Genomic DNA, 17,143 nt, shown 5'->3' on the forward strand with positions numbered 1-17,143 from the left:
TGAGCCAGATGATTTTATTTTATTTTACTGAAATGGAGTCTTGCTCTGTCGCCCAGGCTGGAGTGCAGTGGCACAATTTTGGCTCACTGCAACCTCCACCTCCCAGATTCAAGCGGTTCGCCTGCCTCAGCCTCCTGAGTAGCTGGGACTACAGGTGCATACCACCATGCCTAGCTAATTTTTTGTATTTTTAGTAGAGATAAGTTTCGCCATGTTGGTCAGGTTGGTCTTGAACTCCTGGACTCAAGTGATCTGCCTGCCTTGGCCTCCCAAAGTGCTGCGATTACAGGCATGAGCCAGCGCGCCCAGCCCCAGATGATTTTTTAAATGTAGGTTTAATTATTATTCATGTATGGTGAAGCCAACAAGTCATTGAATGAGATGATTGCCATTGAAAAGATAGTTTGTTACAGTTCCCAAGAGGAGGAGCACATCATGCAATTGAGGGAGGTCACACTGTGAAGTATCAGGGTTGGTCAGGAGGCCGAGGACTTGAGGGGAAAACGTGGGCAGGAGCCTCTGTGTGTGTGCGTGTGCGTGTGTGTGTGTGTGTGTGTTTGTGTGTGTGTGGTTTCGTAGGAATGGGCAAGTCAAGGTAAACAGGCTTAGGACAAGCTGGTTTGAATAATTTCAGTGAATGGGCAAGTCAAGGTAAACAGACTTAGGACAAGCTGGTTTGAATAATTTCGGTGGGCTCTGGGGCACAGTGACTGTCCCTAGTTGTCTGGTGCCTGGCCCTGGGGTGATTAGGGTGGGTGGATAGTGGTGCAAGTCTGAGAGCCCAACAAAAGAGGTGGTGGGTATGGGTTTCAGATGGGTTGATTTGCATTAGAAAGCAGCATTCCTGGACAGAGTTGTTTGCTATCTCTAGGAATTAGCTAACTCTGAGAGAGGCAGTCCCTTCCAGTGTCCGCAAAGCCTTGTATGTCAAAGCCTCAGAATAAAAAAAAGAAAAACATGCTTAATACAGATATTCTCTGTTGCAGCTACTTAACTCTGCTGTTGAAGTGTGAAAGCAGCCATAGACAATATATAAATGAATGGGTATGACTGGGCCCCAGTAAAATTGTATTGATGAAAACAGGTGGCAGGCCAGGTTTCATGCAGGCTGCAGTTGCTCACCCATGTCTAGATGAAAGAATCATTACAATTAGAACCGATGCAGTAATCAAAGGTTTCCCTAAAGAAAATGTTTTAGAGCTGAAAAAGAAATCCTTGAAATAATATCAAAAATTTAACTCTGTTTTATACCAAATCAATGAAGAAGTATTCATACTCCAACACATACTGGGAAATAGGTTAAGGTAGGAAAATAAAACAAATTTTTTTTTTCTTTTTTCTTTTTTTTTTTTTTTGAGACGGAGTCTGGCTCTGTCGCCCAGGCTGGAGTGCAGTGGCCAGATCTCAGCTCACTGCAAGCTCCGCCTCCTAGGTTCATGCCATTCTCCTGCCTCAGCCTCCCAAGTAGCTGGGACTACAGGCACCCGCCACCTCGCCCGGCTAGTTTTTTTGTATTTGTTAGTAGAGACGGGGTTTCACCGTGTTAGCCAGGATGGTCTCGATCTCCTGACCTTGTGATCCACCCGTCTCGGCCTCCCAAAGTGCTGGGATTACAGGCTTGAGCCACCGTGCCCGGCCAACAGATTCTTAAAGTATGTAAAATTAGTGTCTATAATAATGAGGAAAGACAGTCAGATTGAACCCAAACTTGTCACTGAGATTAAACATTAGAAAGTAATAAAGCAGCGTCTAATGAGTTTTGAAGGGAAATGGTATCAGTTATCTATTGCTGTGTAACAAACTACCCCAAAACTTAGTGGCTTAAAACAACAATTACTTATTTTTCATCGTTATACAGGTTGGCTGAGCTCAGCTGGTGCTTCTTCTGCATCCTGTGTTATCTGTTGGAGTCACTGACATGGCTGCATTCAGCTGGAAACTCAGCTGAGGGTTTCCATCTGAGGGTTGGATCATCCAAGATGTCTAGATCCTCAACTAGGGTAACCAGATGGCAGAAAGCTGTCTAGCATTCTCTCTGCCCACATGGTATCTTATCATTCAGCAGTCTTTCTCAAGTTTCTTTACTTCATTTTGGATCCTATGATGACAAAAATTGGAGTAGCCAAAGCTTTAAAGTCCCAAGGCAAAAAAGTATCACAGCATCATTTTTGCCACATTCTCTTGGTCAAAGCAATTCAGAAAATGAGACTAGATTCAAATAGAGGGGAAATAAACCAACCTCTTAATGAGAAAAGTGGTAGATGTGCATATACCAGGATGGGAAAAACTGTCAGGACCATTTTTACAGAAAATCTACCACAGAAAACAAGAATTCCATACACATTTGTGTGTAAAGAGATAAGAAAAACTTTTTCAGAAACACATATGCTTAGAAAACTTATGATCTTTATGTTCTTCTTGAAAAAGTATTTTGTTATATTCTTTCTATTCTGATGAAAAGGTATATCATTAAGAATGGCAAAGACAAGATATGAAAGACGGGGGAGTAGATATTGAAACAAGTTTAAATAAATAATTAAATCTAAGTAATTATTATGAATAGAATTGAAATCTGTAGATACAAAATAATTCTTGAAAGACAAGTCATATAGTCTAAAAATAATGATTCATTAATCCAAATATCTGTTTTAAAGCTCAGAGTGTATAAAAAAATACTGAAGAAAGAAGAGAGAGGCTGGGCATAGGCTGTGAGTAGGGAACTGGGAAGCATGATAGATTCCATCTTGACATGGGCAAAGCCATGTATTTTTTATCCTGGTAGTTAAGGTAGGCAGTTTTCAAATAAATTAAAGATAACCGGAACTCTATTTTCCACCCCCTAAAAATGCTCCCATCTCAATAAATGGACCCAGGATTCACCCAGGCACTCAGCAGAAAGCCTAAATCCATGTGTGATCTCTCGTTTCCTCCCCTGAACATGCCCTGAAACCTTATCCTTTGAACGTTTGCAGGAAACTTTTAATGTATGTCTTAGTCTGTTTTGTGTTGCTATAACAGAATACCTGAGATTGGGTAATTTATAATGAACAGAAATTTATTTTTTACAGCTCTGGAGACTGAGAAGCCCAAGGTCAAGCTGGGATCTGGCAAGGGCCTTCTTGCTGCATCATCACATGGCGGAAGGTGGAAGGGCAAAAGAGAACAAGATGGGGCAAACTCACCCTTTTATAAAGGCCTCGATCCCACCTTGAGCCCTCATGATCTAATTATCTCTTAAAGGTTCCACCTTTAATACTGTTGCAGTAGCAATCAAATGTCAACATGAGTTCTGGAGGGGACCATTACAAGGTGAAAACACATACCCACATGCATGTATACATGCATGCACACATTTTTTAATGCCACTATTTCATTATAACTTCTTATTGTAAACATTCTCAAAGGAGACAATGTATTTTCAGTTAATGTAAACAAATATTTGGTACTTTAAGTCACCATACAAGTTTAATAAATTTATTGATAGCTATATTCAACTGAAGTATAATCCAAATTGTATTCAAATGTACTACAGGAGAGATATGTAAAATAGCTTGCCCAGTGGGTCCTACCTTCAAAGCTTACCTTGAATTCACCCATTCTATTCCATCTCTAACCCTGTACCTAATCAATCTACCATCCCTTGCCCGGGGATTGCAAGTCTACCTCTTTTGTCTCCTTCTACCATTCATTGCTCATCTCCTCCCTGCTATCCTTTCTCCCCACAGCCTTCTTTGTGGCCATTTTTAAACTTACAAAGCTGATTGAGCCATTCCTTGCTGGAACCCTCCCCGAGGACTCTCCCTAAGCCTCTAGCTCCAGCCCCAGTGGGCTTCTTCGTATTCCTTGACACCCACCTTAAGGCCTTGTCTCTGGCTGTTCCTTCTGCCTAGACTGGAAAATTTCTCTGGTACTCTCTGTCTGCATCCTTGTTGTCATTTATCTCAGCTTAAGCATGATCTTCTCAGGGAAGTCTTCTCTGATAGCCCAAATTAAGTCAGCCCCCAGCCACTCTTCCTCACACTATTCTCTTTGTTTTATTCATGGTATGCATCATGCCCTGCATATCTTCATATTTAATTGTTCATGTGTTTATTGTATGCCACCCGTTAAATGATAAGTACATTGAAGGAAAGATTTGATCTGTTTCATCACATATCCACAGTACCAAGGACAGTGCCTGCCACCCTACAGATAATCAAAAGTTCTATATTGAAAAAAGAAATGAGGCCAGGCTCAGTGGCTCACATCTGTAATCCCAGCACTTTGGGAGGCCGAGGCGGGTGACTCACGAGGTCAAGAGATTGAGACCAGCCTGGCCAACATGGTGAAACCCCGACTCTACTAAAAATACAAAAATCAGGGCGTGCACCTGTACTCCCAGCTAATTGGGAGGCTGAGGCTGGAGAATTGCTTGAACCCAGGAGGTGGAGGTTGCAGTGAGCCAAGATCACACCACTCCACTCCACTCCAGCCTGGTAACAGAGCGAGACTCCATCTCAAAAAAAAAAAAAAAAAAAAAAAAAAGAAGCACTATGGTTAAAACAACAAATACTTTCCAAATGACTGGAGAATATATAAAGAAATAAGAGCACAGTCAGTTTAACCAAAAACATTGAACTTAGGAATTGGCAGGGTTTCATAAAACCCAAAAGCATAAAACAATATGGCAGAAATTAAACCAAATTCATTAGTTGGGTTTAAAAACAAAATCCAATCATGGTATATGTTGCTTTAAATGGACTCCTCCAAAATAAAATGCTGCAGAGAGACTTAAAACAAAGGATGGACAAAAATGTACTATGTGGATGCAAAGACAAAGAAAGCAGGGATCATGATATGAATTTCAGTCAAGGCAAAGATTAAGGGAAACACATTGAATGGGGTAAAGGAGTTTTATTACACCAATAACTGTGTAGCCCATGGTGACGTGATAGTACATATACATATTTCTGTACTGTATAACACAGCATGAAAATGCTGGAGTAAGAGCAGTTGAAAGTCAAAGAAAAATGTCAGAATTCTGATTGAAATGGAAGATGTTAATACACCCATCCTAAACCCATTTTCTTCACAAAGATGTGTAGGGGAGAAGGCAGAGTATAGTTTAGAAGACTGGAAGACGAAATAATAAAGTAAATGACGTAAAGACTTAGAATATACATGCAAGATGAATGAACATTTAATTATTGCTCATGTTCACTGATAATTTTTTAACAACTACTATATGTTCAGCTTAGAACTAGATTATGGGGCTTGCTTAATATGCCTTCTGTTCACATAACTATGGAAATCTTTTTTCAAAATTGATCATACCCTAGATCACAAAGAAAGCCCCAATTAATTTCAAAAAAAAAAAAAAAACAGAAATTGAACAAGGTACATTTCTTCACCACAATGCAAAAAACCTGGAAACTAATAACAAAAATTTAAAGAGCAACAACAAAGAAATCTCAACACTTGGAAATTTTTTAAGTGATTTAAATACTAAAGTCAAAGAGGTTACCAAAATCTTAAGTAATTATAGATAAGGTTGCCTTCACACTTGTGCTTTCAATTCTTTCGCCAGAGCGACTCCATCTTGAATACGGGATGGGTAAAATAAGGTTGAGACCTACTGGGTGACATGCCCAGGAGGTTAAGGCATTCTTAGTCACAGGATGAGACAGGAGGTCAGCAGAAGATACAGGTCACAAAGACCTTGCTGATAAAACAGCATGTGGTAAGGAAGCAGGCCAGATCCCACCAAAACTAAGATGGGGATGAAAGTGACCTCTGGTTGTCCTCATGGCTCATTATATGCTAATTGTAATACATTAGCATGCTAAAAGACATTCTCACCAGCCCCATTAAAGTTTATAGACGCCATGGCAACATCTGGAAACTATCCTATATGAACTAAAAAGGGGAGGAACCCTCACTTCCAGGAATTGCCTACCGCTTTCCAGGAAAACTCATGAATAATCCACCCCTTGTTTAGCATATAACCAGGAAGTAACAATAAGTATAAGCAGCTGAGTAGCCCAAGCAGCTACTAATAAACTTTGCTTTCATTTTACTCTATGGATTTGCCTCCAATTCTTTCTTGAGTGAGAGCCAAGAGCCCTCTCTTGGGTCCTGGATCGGGATCCCTTTCCGGTAATGCTTTTTCTTCAGATTAACTAAGGATTCATACAATATTTTAAATATTTAAATAATTCATAAACATGCAACTTGAAAAGTTAAGGGCCCATGCCAGGCACAGTGGCTCACCCCTGTAATCCCAACACTGTGGGAGGTCAAAGGAGGTGGATTACTCGAGTCCAGGATTTTGAGACCAGCCTGGGCAGTACGATAAAACCCTGTCTCTACGAAAAATACAAAAATTAGCCAGGCATGTTGGTGCTTACCTGTAGTCCCAGCTACTTGGGAGGCTGAGGTAAGAGGATCGCTTAAGCCTGGGTGGTGGACGTTGCAATGAGCCAAAATTGTACCACTGCACTCCAGCCTGGGTGACTGAGAAAGACTGTCTCCAAAAGAAAAAAGAAAAAAAAAATGTTAAGGCCCCAATAATCCCACACTCCAGGGATAATCACTGACTCTTTTAGATTCTGAAACAAAGATGTAAGTTAAAAAGTAGAAAGAATGTATCCTTTTCAATGTCCCTTCCTTTTTAGAACCTCCTCTCTTTTGAGAACCAAATCTTTGGAGAGGGAGATACAGAGTTATATAAACACTGTTTAGGTAATTCTTAATACATGGAAATAGTTAACTATCTACTGATATTCTCTACTATCTTCTGGGATGGCTATGCTATGGGGCTTGAGCAGGGTGATGTTACCCAGTATCAGCAGCCACCAAAAAACAAGAATTGCCATCATGATTATGATGATTATTTTATAGCTCAGACCCCACAGTAAAAAATTGCACTTTTCAAATCATTTACACATGACACTCACCTCTACCTGCCCTGCTCAACAGAGGAGAGAAACAAATTGCTGAGTTGCCAGCTCTGGGCAATGCTTCCAGAACCAACACAGCTTGGTTTACTTTAAAGGGCAAATAACTTCATTAGAAATGACATTTTCTTGGCTAGCCGGTCCCCAAGCTTGCAAAAGTGCCCCACGAGCACTTGTGCTCTCTGCAGCTGACTGAAGCAGCCACTCAAGTCTCTTGGGACCCTGGGATGGGAGGTCAAGTCTGTCAAAAATGAGATAAGTCCATGTGTCCTCACGGTTTTCTTTGATGAGTGGCTGTTTTAAAGTGCAGCCTCCCCAGCACTCTCTCTTCCTCTTCCTGGTTTAGCTTTCCTCTACGGCTTGAGTACTTGCACATTCACCTTGTTTGTCTGGTTTATTGCCTCTCCCTCCGCATTAGATTGTGAGTTCGCAGAGAACGCAGGGATTTTTCTGTTTAGTTCACTGCTGTAGCTCCAGTGCCTATGACAGTGCTTGGCACATAGTAGGTACTCAATAAATAGTTTTGAATAAATAACCCCCAAATTCATTTCTACAGTAAAAGATGTTTTTCTGGGGAAGGGCAGAGCAAAATGGCCCCCAAGTTCTGGAAGAGACTGAGCCTCTGGGACCATCTATGGTGCAATGTGGGCAGAGGAAGGATGTTTTCAAGAGAGTGGGTGGAAGGGGAGAAAGGAAAACTTGACAGGAAGAAAGGAGCAGAGGTCAGGTGTCTTCAGCATTTACCTGGCACCGTTTGTCTACAAAACTGGATTATTCTGTGGCTGAAAAAGGAAGAGAAGAGAAAGGGAGATGCGGCCAGGTCTACCTTTCTGTCCACCTTTCCCTTTTGCCCATGTATCCAACCTCTTAGGAATTGCTGTCAGCTGGACCTTCAAAATAAATAAGAATCCTACTACCTCTCTCCACCACCCCTGCTCTGAGCCTGCTACCAGCCACCATCTCTAGCCTGAACTATTTCAATCGCCTCCTGGCTTATTTCCACCTCTACCAGGACAATGGGCTCTCCAAACAGCATCAGACTGAGTTCTCAGCAATAACAGATCAGGTCATCCTCTGCTCAAACCCTTAAGGCTCAAATCCCACCTTCCCCGAGGACAACCCTGACCACACCGGTGACCTATTTAATTCTATGACCTGCTCCAGACACAAGCACTCTGGGCCCCCACATTCTTTTTCTTGTTTTGCCTGTCACCGACCTCTTCCAACACCCCAAATAATTGACTTAGGGATGGCCATGGTTTACCCTCTCTCTCCCACCTCTTGCCCGCAGGACTTCAGCTTCCCCAGGTGAGGGAGACTTTCGCTTTGTTAACGACACATCCCAAGCATTAGAACTTCGCCTGGCACCAGCAGGCGTTCAATTATTTATTTAATGGGTGTCTTGGAGCAGAAACAGAAGTGCAGGGGGCTGTTTTCCCGGGATCTGAGCTGATGATAAATGATAAATAAGTCTTGGGATTTTAGAAGGCAGGAATCACGAAAACCAACACCAATGAATCCAAGTCTCCCTGCTACTGTCTGAAGTGGAACAAGAACAGAAATAAGGTTTACTTTCTTTCCGCTTCGCTGTTCTGTTTCTGCCCGTAACAACTGTCTCTCTGACACCTTTGAGGTGTCCCTTTGTCTCCTTGAGGTTCCCTCTGTGACACCGACTACTTTGTAACTCTAACACTGTCTGCAATTAATTCCCAAAGGTGAGGTCCTCGTGGGAAGTGGGAAAACCCAGCGAATCACCAGGGACGCGCCTGATTCCGAAAAGGCTGGATGCTGGCGGGGAACCGACCCCGCGGCTCTCGCGTCCCCGCCTGCCTGCGAGGCCTTCTGTGGGGTTACAGAGGGCTCCCAGCACCGATCCAAACCGCGTTCCAGGCGGGGTGGGCGGGCCCCCGGCCAGCGAGGCCGAAGCAAAACAACCCGCCCAGGCGTCCAGAGCGTGTCCAACCCTGGAGAACCTGCCCCGGGACCAAGAGCCGCAGCCAGCTCAGGCTTCTGGAGTGGGGCCCTTCCAGCCACAGCGACAGATCCCGGGATCTGTAGTTGGGCGGAGGGGCTCGTTATGGGAAAGGAGTGCGTGCGCGTTTGTGCTAAAACAAGAAAGGCAAGAATCTCCGACAACAAAACTCTGGTCCTCGCCTGGCCGGGGAGCGCAGAAGACGGGGGCGGCGGCGTCAAGGCGGGTCAGGGGCCGGTCCAGCCAAGTTTGCTCCTGCTTAGATAAACTTTCTGATGGCAGTTTTTCCTGGTTGCAGCCTGGGTTCCTTGTAACCGGGTAAGCTTAGCGGGTGGTTGTCAGGAGGGGCGGGGGCTTGCGGTACGAGAGAGTGGAGGGATGGGCCGGACCTGGGGTCGCGCAGGCGCCTTGGTCGCTGCCTCCGATCCGATCACCCCCGCCCCATCCACTCTGCGAGCTCTGGAAGGTGGCTGGGGGAGGGGGATGGCTCCCTACTGCCGAGGGACGGCCCGAGGCAAACACAAAGCCCTTCCCTCCCCTCCTCCTCTTTCCTCTCCTCTCCCCTCCCCTCCCCTCCTTTCTCCCCCTTCCTCCTCTTCCTCCTCCTCCTCTTGCTCCTCCCGGGCGGTGAAACCCAGCCCCGCGCTCATCTTTGGGGCCACCGGTCGCCCCCGCCTCCGGGACCTGCGGGGAGGGCCCGCGCGAGGTAAGGGGCGGTGGCAGCGGAGACCCCACCCCCTGTGCCCGCACCCAGAGCCTGGAGAGGCTCCGGGCACGGGCGGGGCTCTCTGGGGTTCCAGACGCGGGTGCTGCCGCGCGCACTCTCTCCCCATTCCGGAGGGGACTTGGGGAAGACAGCCAGAGCGCATCCTCGGGGATCGTGGGGGCGGAAGCGGGGAGGGGGATCAGGGAGTGGGGACAAGGGGCAGGGTGACATTCCGGAGCGCGAGGTGGCCTCTGGTCCCGGCAGGGTCACCGGGTGTCCTCAGCTGACCTGTGCGGGGCTGGGGTGAGGGGCAGCTGGAGGGCACTATGGCTCGAGGTGAGGGTCTGCGTGCGTGTGCAAGGGACGGAGTTTGGTAGGGACCTTTGTGGAGTTCTACCTGCAGGGCTGCCTGTGGGGTATCAAGTGCTCCCTGCGCCTGAGCGCGCGGGCCAGACCCGGTGTCTCACAGCTTTGATCTCCAGCGCGGACCCCACTGGTGCGTCCAGCCAGTGTGCAGGGCAGATGCTCCGACCGGAGATTTCCTCCCCCGGGTGGAAAAGCAGGAGGGTTGTTGTGTTGTGTCCGGGCAGGGGGCACTTGGGCTGTTGCGGTGATTGATGGCTGCACAGCGGGCGGAGGAGGAGCCCCGGATTCCTGCCGGGAAGGGAGGGGGCCACTTTCCCGCTTTGAGGCCTCCCCGCCCCCTTCTGGGCTTGGCCTCCACCCTTGGCCTGGGCTCCCACCGGCTCCGCATCCACCCACCGGCGGTGGCGCGCCCCTCGACGGAGCGGGGACAGCAGGATTTGCAGAAGTTCAGCTTTAAAGCCTGTGATATGTTGCCAAGAAATACAGGGCAAGATGGGTCCCCTGGGCCCTGAGAGGCGCCTCTCTTCTCAGAGCTCTCAAATCCCTGGGGTTTTCCTAATTCCGCAGCGTAGCCGCACTTCCTTGAGCGGTTTTGGGCACATTGGGGTTTCTTAGGAACACGGTGTCATCAGTAAGGAAACATCAGAGTACTCTTCCACCAAAAGGACTGTAAATACCGAGGCAAAAAGAAACACTTGCTAGGAGTGCACAGGGTTTACTGGGAAAAAAGAAACACACAGGGCAGCACTCTATCATTAAGATAAATAGTATTTTAATACGATCTTTTTAACAAAACCAAATTGAATGTAAAAAATTCATGATAAGCAAAAATCAACATTTTAAATAAAGGTGGGTGTTGTTAGAACCCTGCTTCACAGGCCGAGTGCAGTGGCTCACGCCTGTAATCCCAGCACTTAGGGAGGCTGAGGTGGGCAAATCACTTGAGGTCAGTAGTTCAAGACCAGCCTGGCCAACATGGTGACACTCCATCTCTACTAAATATACAAAAATTAGCTGGGTATGGTGACACGTGCCTGTGGTCCCAGCTACTCGGGAGGCTGAGGTAGAATCATTTGAACCCAGGAGGCAGAGGTTGCAGTGAGCCGACATTGTGCCACTCCACTCAGCCTAGGTGACAGAGTGAAACTCTCTCTCTAACAAAACAAAACAAAACAAAAAACACTGCTTTATTGTTCAATGGGAACAATCATATCCAGTTTCCCTTCCCCAGCCTCCCCATTTGTCTGTTCCCTTGCCTGGTGGTTTGAGAGTTGACAGTGGCATGCAACAGATTGAGCAACTCTGGCTTCAGATGTAGTCATGTTCACTGACTGCAGAGCTTTTATTAACTTTTTACCTAATTCAAATATGGGAGGATGTTGTCATAAGTGGATATAGAGGTACTAATTTTCCTTTTTGCCTCAGGTTCTAATATTGCCTCTGGAATACCCAAAGTGTGCACTCCCATGCTTTGGCACCTCTGGAGAGAGCATCACAAGCTAGGGATTGGTAGGGTCCTGGGACAGCAAAGGGCCCTTGCTTTTGGAACTTGGGAAGCAGGCTGTTGACAGGAGCTTTGGGGTTTGGAGACTTTCAATAGTTGGAGGCTAGAGACATGGGGAAAACCAATCTGCTATCAAGACCTCTCTTGTCTGGAAACATTCTCCTTCAGACAGTTCATCAGAGCAGAGGAGGAAACTGAAATAGCCCATGACCTCTAGTGTAGGGCAGGTGGGAGGGAGCTTGACTCCCAGGATGGCTATGGCATGTGCTTATTTAAAGTTAACTTCACAGCAGCACTCTTATCCCCACCCAAGGTCCCCTGCCACTTACCTTATCCAAAGTCAAGGGCCACTACCCACTTCAGGACTTCCACTTTCCAGAAAGAATCCCCTCGCTTAGCTAAATCCTCTTCCTCTGCTTGGAGGACACAGATGAATCAGGTATCACAGATGAAACGCAGGGTATGCTACCCTGGGAGGTCCATGCTCATGTGACCCATTAATGGGAGGCCCATTCTTCACATACTCTCCATGTTACAGTGTTTTGACCTTGTGCCCAACTCCCCTTGTACATCCAACATTCCTAATGATCCTTCAAGAATCCTAATAGTTTCAGCAAGAAAGATTTCCCTGACCCCGTCCTGCTTTCCCTGGTAAGACACCCCCTCACCACCACCAGAATTCCTTGTGTGTCTGTGTGTGTATCACTTAAAGCAATGCAGTGGACCTCACTTGCCCACTGTCTGTAAGCCTGCCAGGGTTCAAAACCAGGCCATAGCCCTTAAGACCTACCAGTAAAGGAGGGGGTGTTGAATGAATGAATGAATGAATGAGCAAAAGTATCCCTTTGTCAAGGCATTTTGAGGAGTTGCACAGCAAGAAGTACACCCTCAGGACTGAAATGCCTCTGAAGAAAGCAGATAACATTTTCGTAGCACATTATAAAATGGCTTTACAGATAGTATCTCAGCCGTTCCCACAACAGTAGTATTCATTGCATTTTGTAGGTGAGGAAATGGAGGCCTAAAAGTAGTCTGTCATTCTGCCGCAGCACAGTGGACTTGCTAAAAGCGAACCTGCCCAGAGGCACACTCCATGCAGTGTGTGTACACAGCAGGATTCACCCAGTTGTGTTTTAGGATGCAGTTTTGCTAAACAATCACTAATGAGTTACAGTGATAAAATATGTTAGGGAAATGCTAATGTTAATCTGATTTTTATGGCAGGACTTTAAGGAGTCTTTATTATTATACCATATATTGGGACTGTCTAGAATGACACCATAGTATGGGATGCTTGCCAACTTTATTTGGCCACAGAACACTCTTTCTCATGAAGCATCTTCTGGATCCATTGTTCCAAGGAATTCACCTTGGGAATTGTTCAGTTCTCCCAGAATCTTCTAATGTCTGGGTCAGCTTCCAAGGAATGTTGACTCCAAGTAATATGTGGTATTTTGGATAGTAGAAATGTGTATTCTGGACACTAGAAAAGCATAATAATCCACCCTTGTAAATTTAGAGTGGATTGTTGATCTGTGTATCCAATTAACTCAAGTAGCTTCCATGCATCCGATTAATATGAGTAGGTTCTTTGGGTTTGATCAGATATGATCTGAGGGAACCCCAGCCTCTGGAGAGCATTGCCTTTTTGCTGCCCAGAAGCCTTCGGATCTCAACCAGCCTTCCCAACTCGGAGAATGTCCTCAAACACAGCTCTGCAGATGGGGTGGTAACTTCAGGGTTCTTGTCCTGAGATCACTATTTCATCTTGGCTAGTTACATCCATTGAGTGAGAAAGTACTCCTGCTCAGTGAATTTTCAGTTATCTCACTTCCTTTCTCCCTGGGTGCTGGCCAAGTGAATTCTCTAGGGTGTCTAAGTGCGTGTGGACATTTACTTATGAAAAGGTAGCAACCGTCACTCTCTGGGTGTCTCAGACCCGGAACAGAGGCCTGCTAATAGCAATCCCTCCTCATAAGAGCTGCAGCCCCCGTTCGCAAACACCCATTGTTTGAAATGAGGTATTTTTAAATTAGAGTTTGCCTTCAATCTACTGTTAGAGCACCTTCCACAGACCAGTAACCTCAGCTATTGAGGCGTTATTGCAATTAAGGAGATGAAGTGGGGAAGTTGGAGTTAGAATTTGAGGGAGTCAAAGGAGTATTGTGGGCTAATGGAGGAGCCTTTGGAAAGTGATCAAAGAGGCATGGTTGTGCAGATTTAACATTCATCTGCAGACATTTCTGGGTCTCCAATGCTGAGCAAATATATCTCAAGATTTGTTTCGTAGTTTTTTCCAAAGCACAAAAAGTAAAAAGTCTCATTTGGAGATATGTATTAAACAGGGTGGTGTCACAGAAGTCAAGGGAAGGAGTGTTTTGAGAAGAATGGACCTATCAGATGCGGCGGGATGGGGAGTGACAAGGGGAGTTGAAGAAGAGACTAGAAGGCTGATGAGTCATTAGGCAAGCTATGGAGTTCAAGTGTGTGTGTGAGCATGCACATGTCATCGTGCTGTGTGAACAAGGGAGAAGGTAGGGAGGAAATACTGAGTGTGATTTATTTATTTATTTATTTTGAGACAGAGTTTCGCTCTTATTGCCCAGGCTGGAATGCAGTGGTGTGATCTCGGCTCACTGCAACCTCCACCTCCCGGGTTCAAGCGATTCTCCTGCCTTAGCCTCCTGAGTAGCTGGGATTACAGGTGCCTGCCACCACACCTGGCTAATTTTTTGTATTTTTAGTAGAGACGGGTTTTCATCATGTTGGCCAGGCTGGTCTCAAACTCCTGACCTCAAGTGATCCACCCACCTCGGCCTCCCAAGATGCAGCGATTACAGGCATGAGCCACTGTGCACAGGCCTAAGTGTGATTTTTAACCTGTTGAGTTTTAAAGTCCTGGCCAGGTGCAGTGGCTTATGCCTGTAATCCTAGCATTATGGGAGACTGAGGCGGGCAGGTCACTTGAGTTTAGGAGTTCAGGGCCAGCCTGACCAACATGGTGAAACCCCGTCTCTACTAAAAATACCAAAAAAATTAGCTGGACCTGGTGGCAGGTCCCTGTAGTCCTCGCTACTTCAGAGGCTAAGGCAGGAGAATCCCCTGAACCCAGGAGGCAGAGGTTGCAGTGCGCCAAGATCACTCCATTGCACTCCAGCCTGGGCAACAGAGACTCTGTCTCAAAAAATAAAAGATAAAAATAAAAATAAAAAAGATATATATGTATATCAGCACAGAGAAGTGTGGAATGTCAGCTGAAAGTGTGACTAGAACCACACAAGTTAACACAGCCACTAGCAAAACCACTCAATAGCATAATCACAGAATGAATGAGTGAATGAATGAATGATTAAATGACACTGTTGTTTTGTAGCAGAAATGGTTTTTAAACTCACTAACGGTTAGGTGAAAGTTTAAGCACACCCATTTCGTAAAAGAGTCTAAGAAAATAAAATTGGATTTTTTTAAGGCTATGGGTGTTCCAGCCTGTGTGAGATATCTTATCCTGGTCGAAAATCTTTGGTTGTAAGAACCTCCATTACTAACTTTGAATTACCCCCAAAATTGATGGTCCATGCTTGAGAGCCCCTGATTCAGTTTGATGTAGGAAAGGCTATCAAGGTATGCTGGTTTGTTTTAAAAATCATCCTAAGAGTGATTTAAAAGACATTGCTGGGTTTTATAGTACCCAAATGAGAAACGAATCTGGGAGGTGTTCTAATTCCTACTATGAGTGCATATCTCATTTTTATTTGATGATGCCATCTGGCCAAGTGATAGTACATGGAGTATTAATACATAACTCCCCACTTGCTGAAAATTCTCAAAATCTAAGTCATTTTAAAAAGCAAATTTGGAAACATTTGTATTTTTAATGAGTGAAGTCTTTTTTTTAAGTAATTTAATCCAATAAGTTGGATAAAGAGACTTTTTGTTTTTTATGTATCTGATTTTATTTGGTAGATCAGGAATTCAAAATTTAAAAAAGAGCTAGTTTAAATAGTTAGCTAGATGAACTTTAGTTGTTAAGAAATTGTTACAGATTTTTCCCAAATACTGAACTCCTCCATTGCATTTTAACTATGGCTTGATCATAAGAATACTTTTAAAACATGAATGGAGGTAGATGACTGTACTGTGTGGTAACTGAGGGCAGCTGCACTAGTCAGATTGCATGGAAACCTCTGAGTCTCAGAAAGTCAGCCAGGATACCACACCAGGAGTTGAGTGCTGAGACCAGCCACCTTGTCTGTGCAGGACCTGGCAGTCCCGGTGTGTGTGACTTCAGCACACCCGTGTCCGGATAAGGGACGTGGAACCTAAACGCTCATCGTCTTGCTGTCCAGACTTTCCTTGTTTAAGTGCTGAATGTTTATCGCTTCAGTGATATACATTTTGTTATACAAAATCTTTAACCTTTTGCATCATCAAATGTTTGTGCTTTTTCTTAAAATTTCCTTAATGGTGCCTCTGCATAGAAAACCCTTCCACTTCCTCAATCAATTACCTAGCCTTTTATATTTTCTTCTAACGTTTATGCTTTCAGTTTTTTAGATTACTATTTAAATTCATTTGGGATGATTTGGTAAGCGGTTTATAAAGTAGAAACAAAAGTGTATTCTTTTCTCCCCATAGTTTTCCCCCAGGTCTGGCATCATTTGGTGAATAAATCTGCCTTTCCCCAGCTCCATAATACATACAAAGTTTACTAGGAAGAGCAAGTCCCACTTCACTCTCTGCCCTTTTTTTTCTGTTTTTCTTTCTTTCTTTTTTTTTTTTTTTTGACAGAATCTTGCTCTGTTGCCCAGGCAGAAGTGCAGTGGCATGATCTCAGCTCACTGCAACCTCTGCCTACCAGGTTGTATTTTTAGTAGAGACAGGGTTTCACCATGTTGGCCAGGCTAGTCTCGAACTCCTGACGTAAAGTGATCCGCCTGCCTCAGCCTCCCAAAGTGCTGGGATTACAGGCGCGAGCCACCGTGCCCGGCCACTTTCTATCCTTTTATCTTCTCCCCCACCCCCAAATTTTTTTGGCAAATTCACTCATTAATTCTTCCAGTGAAATTGTATTCCGGGGTATTTGTTTGGAATTATATTAAGCCTAATTTGCAAAGACCAGAAAGAAAGTTTAGGATCTCTTTTTCCGGGAAACCATGACACTGAATTAGAGCCAGTGGGCATTGATTGTATGTGTTCAGGCCACATGTGCACACTGGTCTCTGGGGTGGCTGGTGAGGAAGGCACAAACCCAGATTGGACAAGACCAGCTTCTGGTTTCAGCTCTGCTGGGAGGTGTGGGATCCTGGCTGGTCCAAAGATCCATTTGCACTCATGTGTGCAGGTGCTCCTTTAAGATTCCAGGCCTAAAGGACCTCGCAGCCTAGCAGGGGATACTTAGACTGGGAAAAGGGCAGGACAGTGTGGTCAGTGCTTGACTCGAGAGACAGACATATTTGTGTTGAGTTTGAATTGGAAAACCCCTAATTCAAGTGCTTTGTTGCTGTCCTTTGCAATGGTTTTTCTCCTTGACAATTTAGGGATCCCACAAAGTCGGAGGCTCTTGTCTTTTTAGAAAAGGTATTTATGGGCCGGGCACGGTGGCTCAAGCCTGTAATCCCAGCACTTTGGGAGGCCAAGACGGGCGGATCATGAGGTCAGGA

General features: G+C 45.2%; 1 protein-coding gene across 1 annotated transcript in view; it reads left to right on the forward strand.

The window, feature by feature from the left end:
- Positions 1-8,895: 8,895 nt before the first annotated feature.
- The window catches only part of RIN2 (Ras and Rab interactor 2), a 252,268-nt gene continuing 244,020 nt past the window's right edge, over positions 8,896-17,143 (forward strand). The window contains exon 1 of the mRNA XM_011963061.1: positions 8,896-9,225. The gene's annotated coding sequence lies outside the window, so the exon portion shown is untranslated. The remainder of the gene's footprint in view (positions 9,226-17,143) is intronic.

Source organism: Colobus angolensis, unplaced genomic scaffold, assembly GCF_000951035.1.
Source record: "Colobus angolensis palliatus isolate OR3802 unplaced genomic scaffold, Cang.pa_1.0 Scaffold117, whole genome shotgun sequence".
NCBI classification, from domain to species: Eukaryota; Metazoa; Chordata; class Mammalia; order Primates; family Cercopithecidae; genus Colobus; species Colobus angolensis.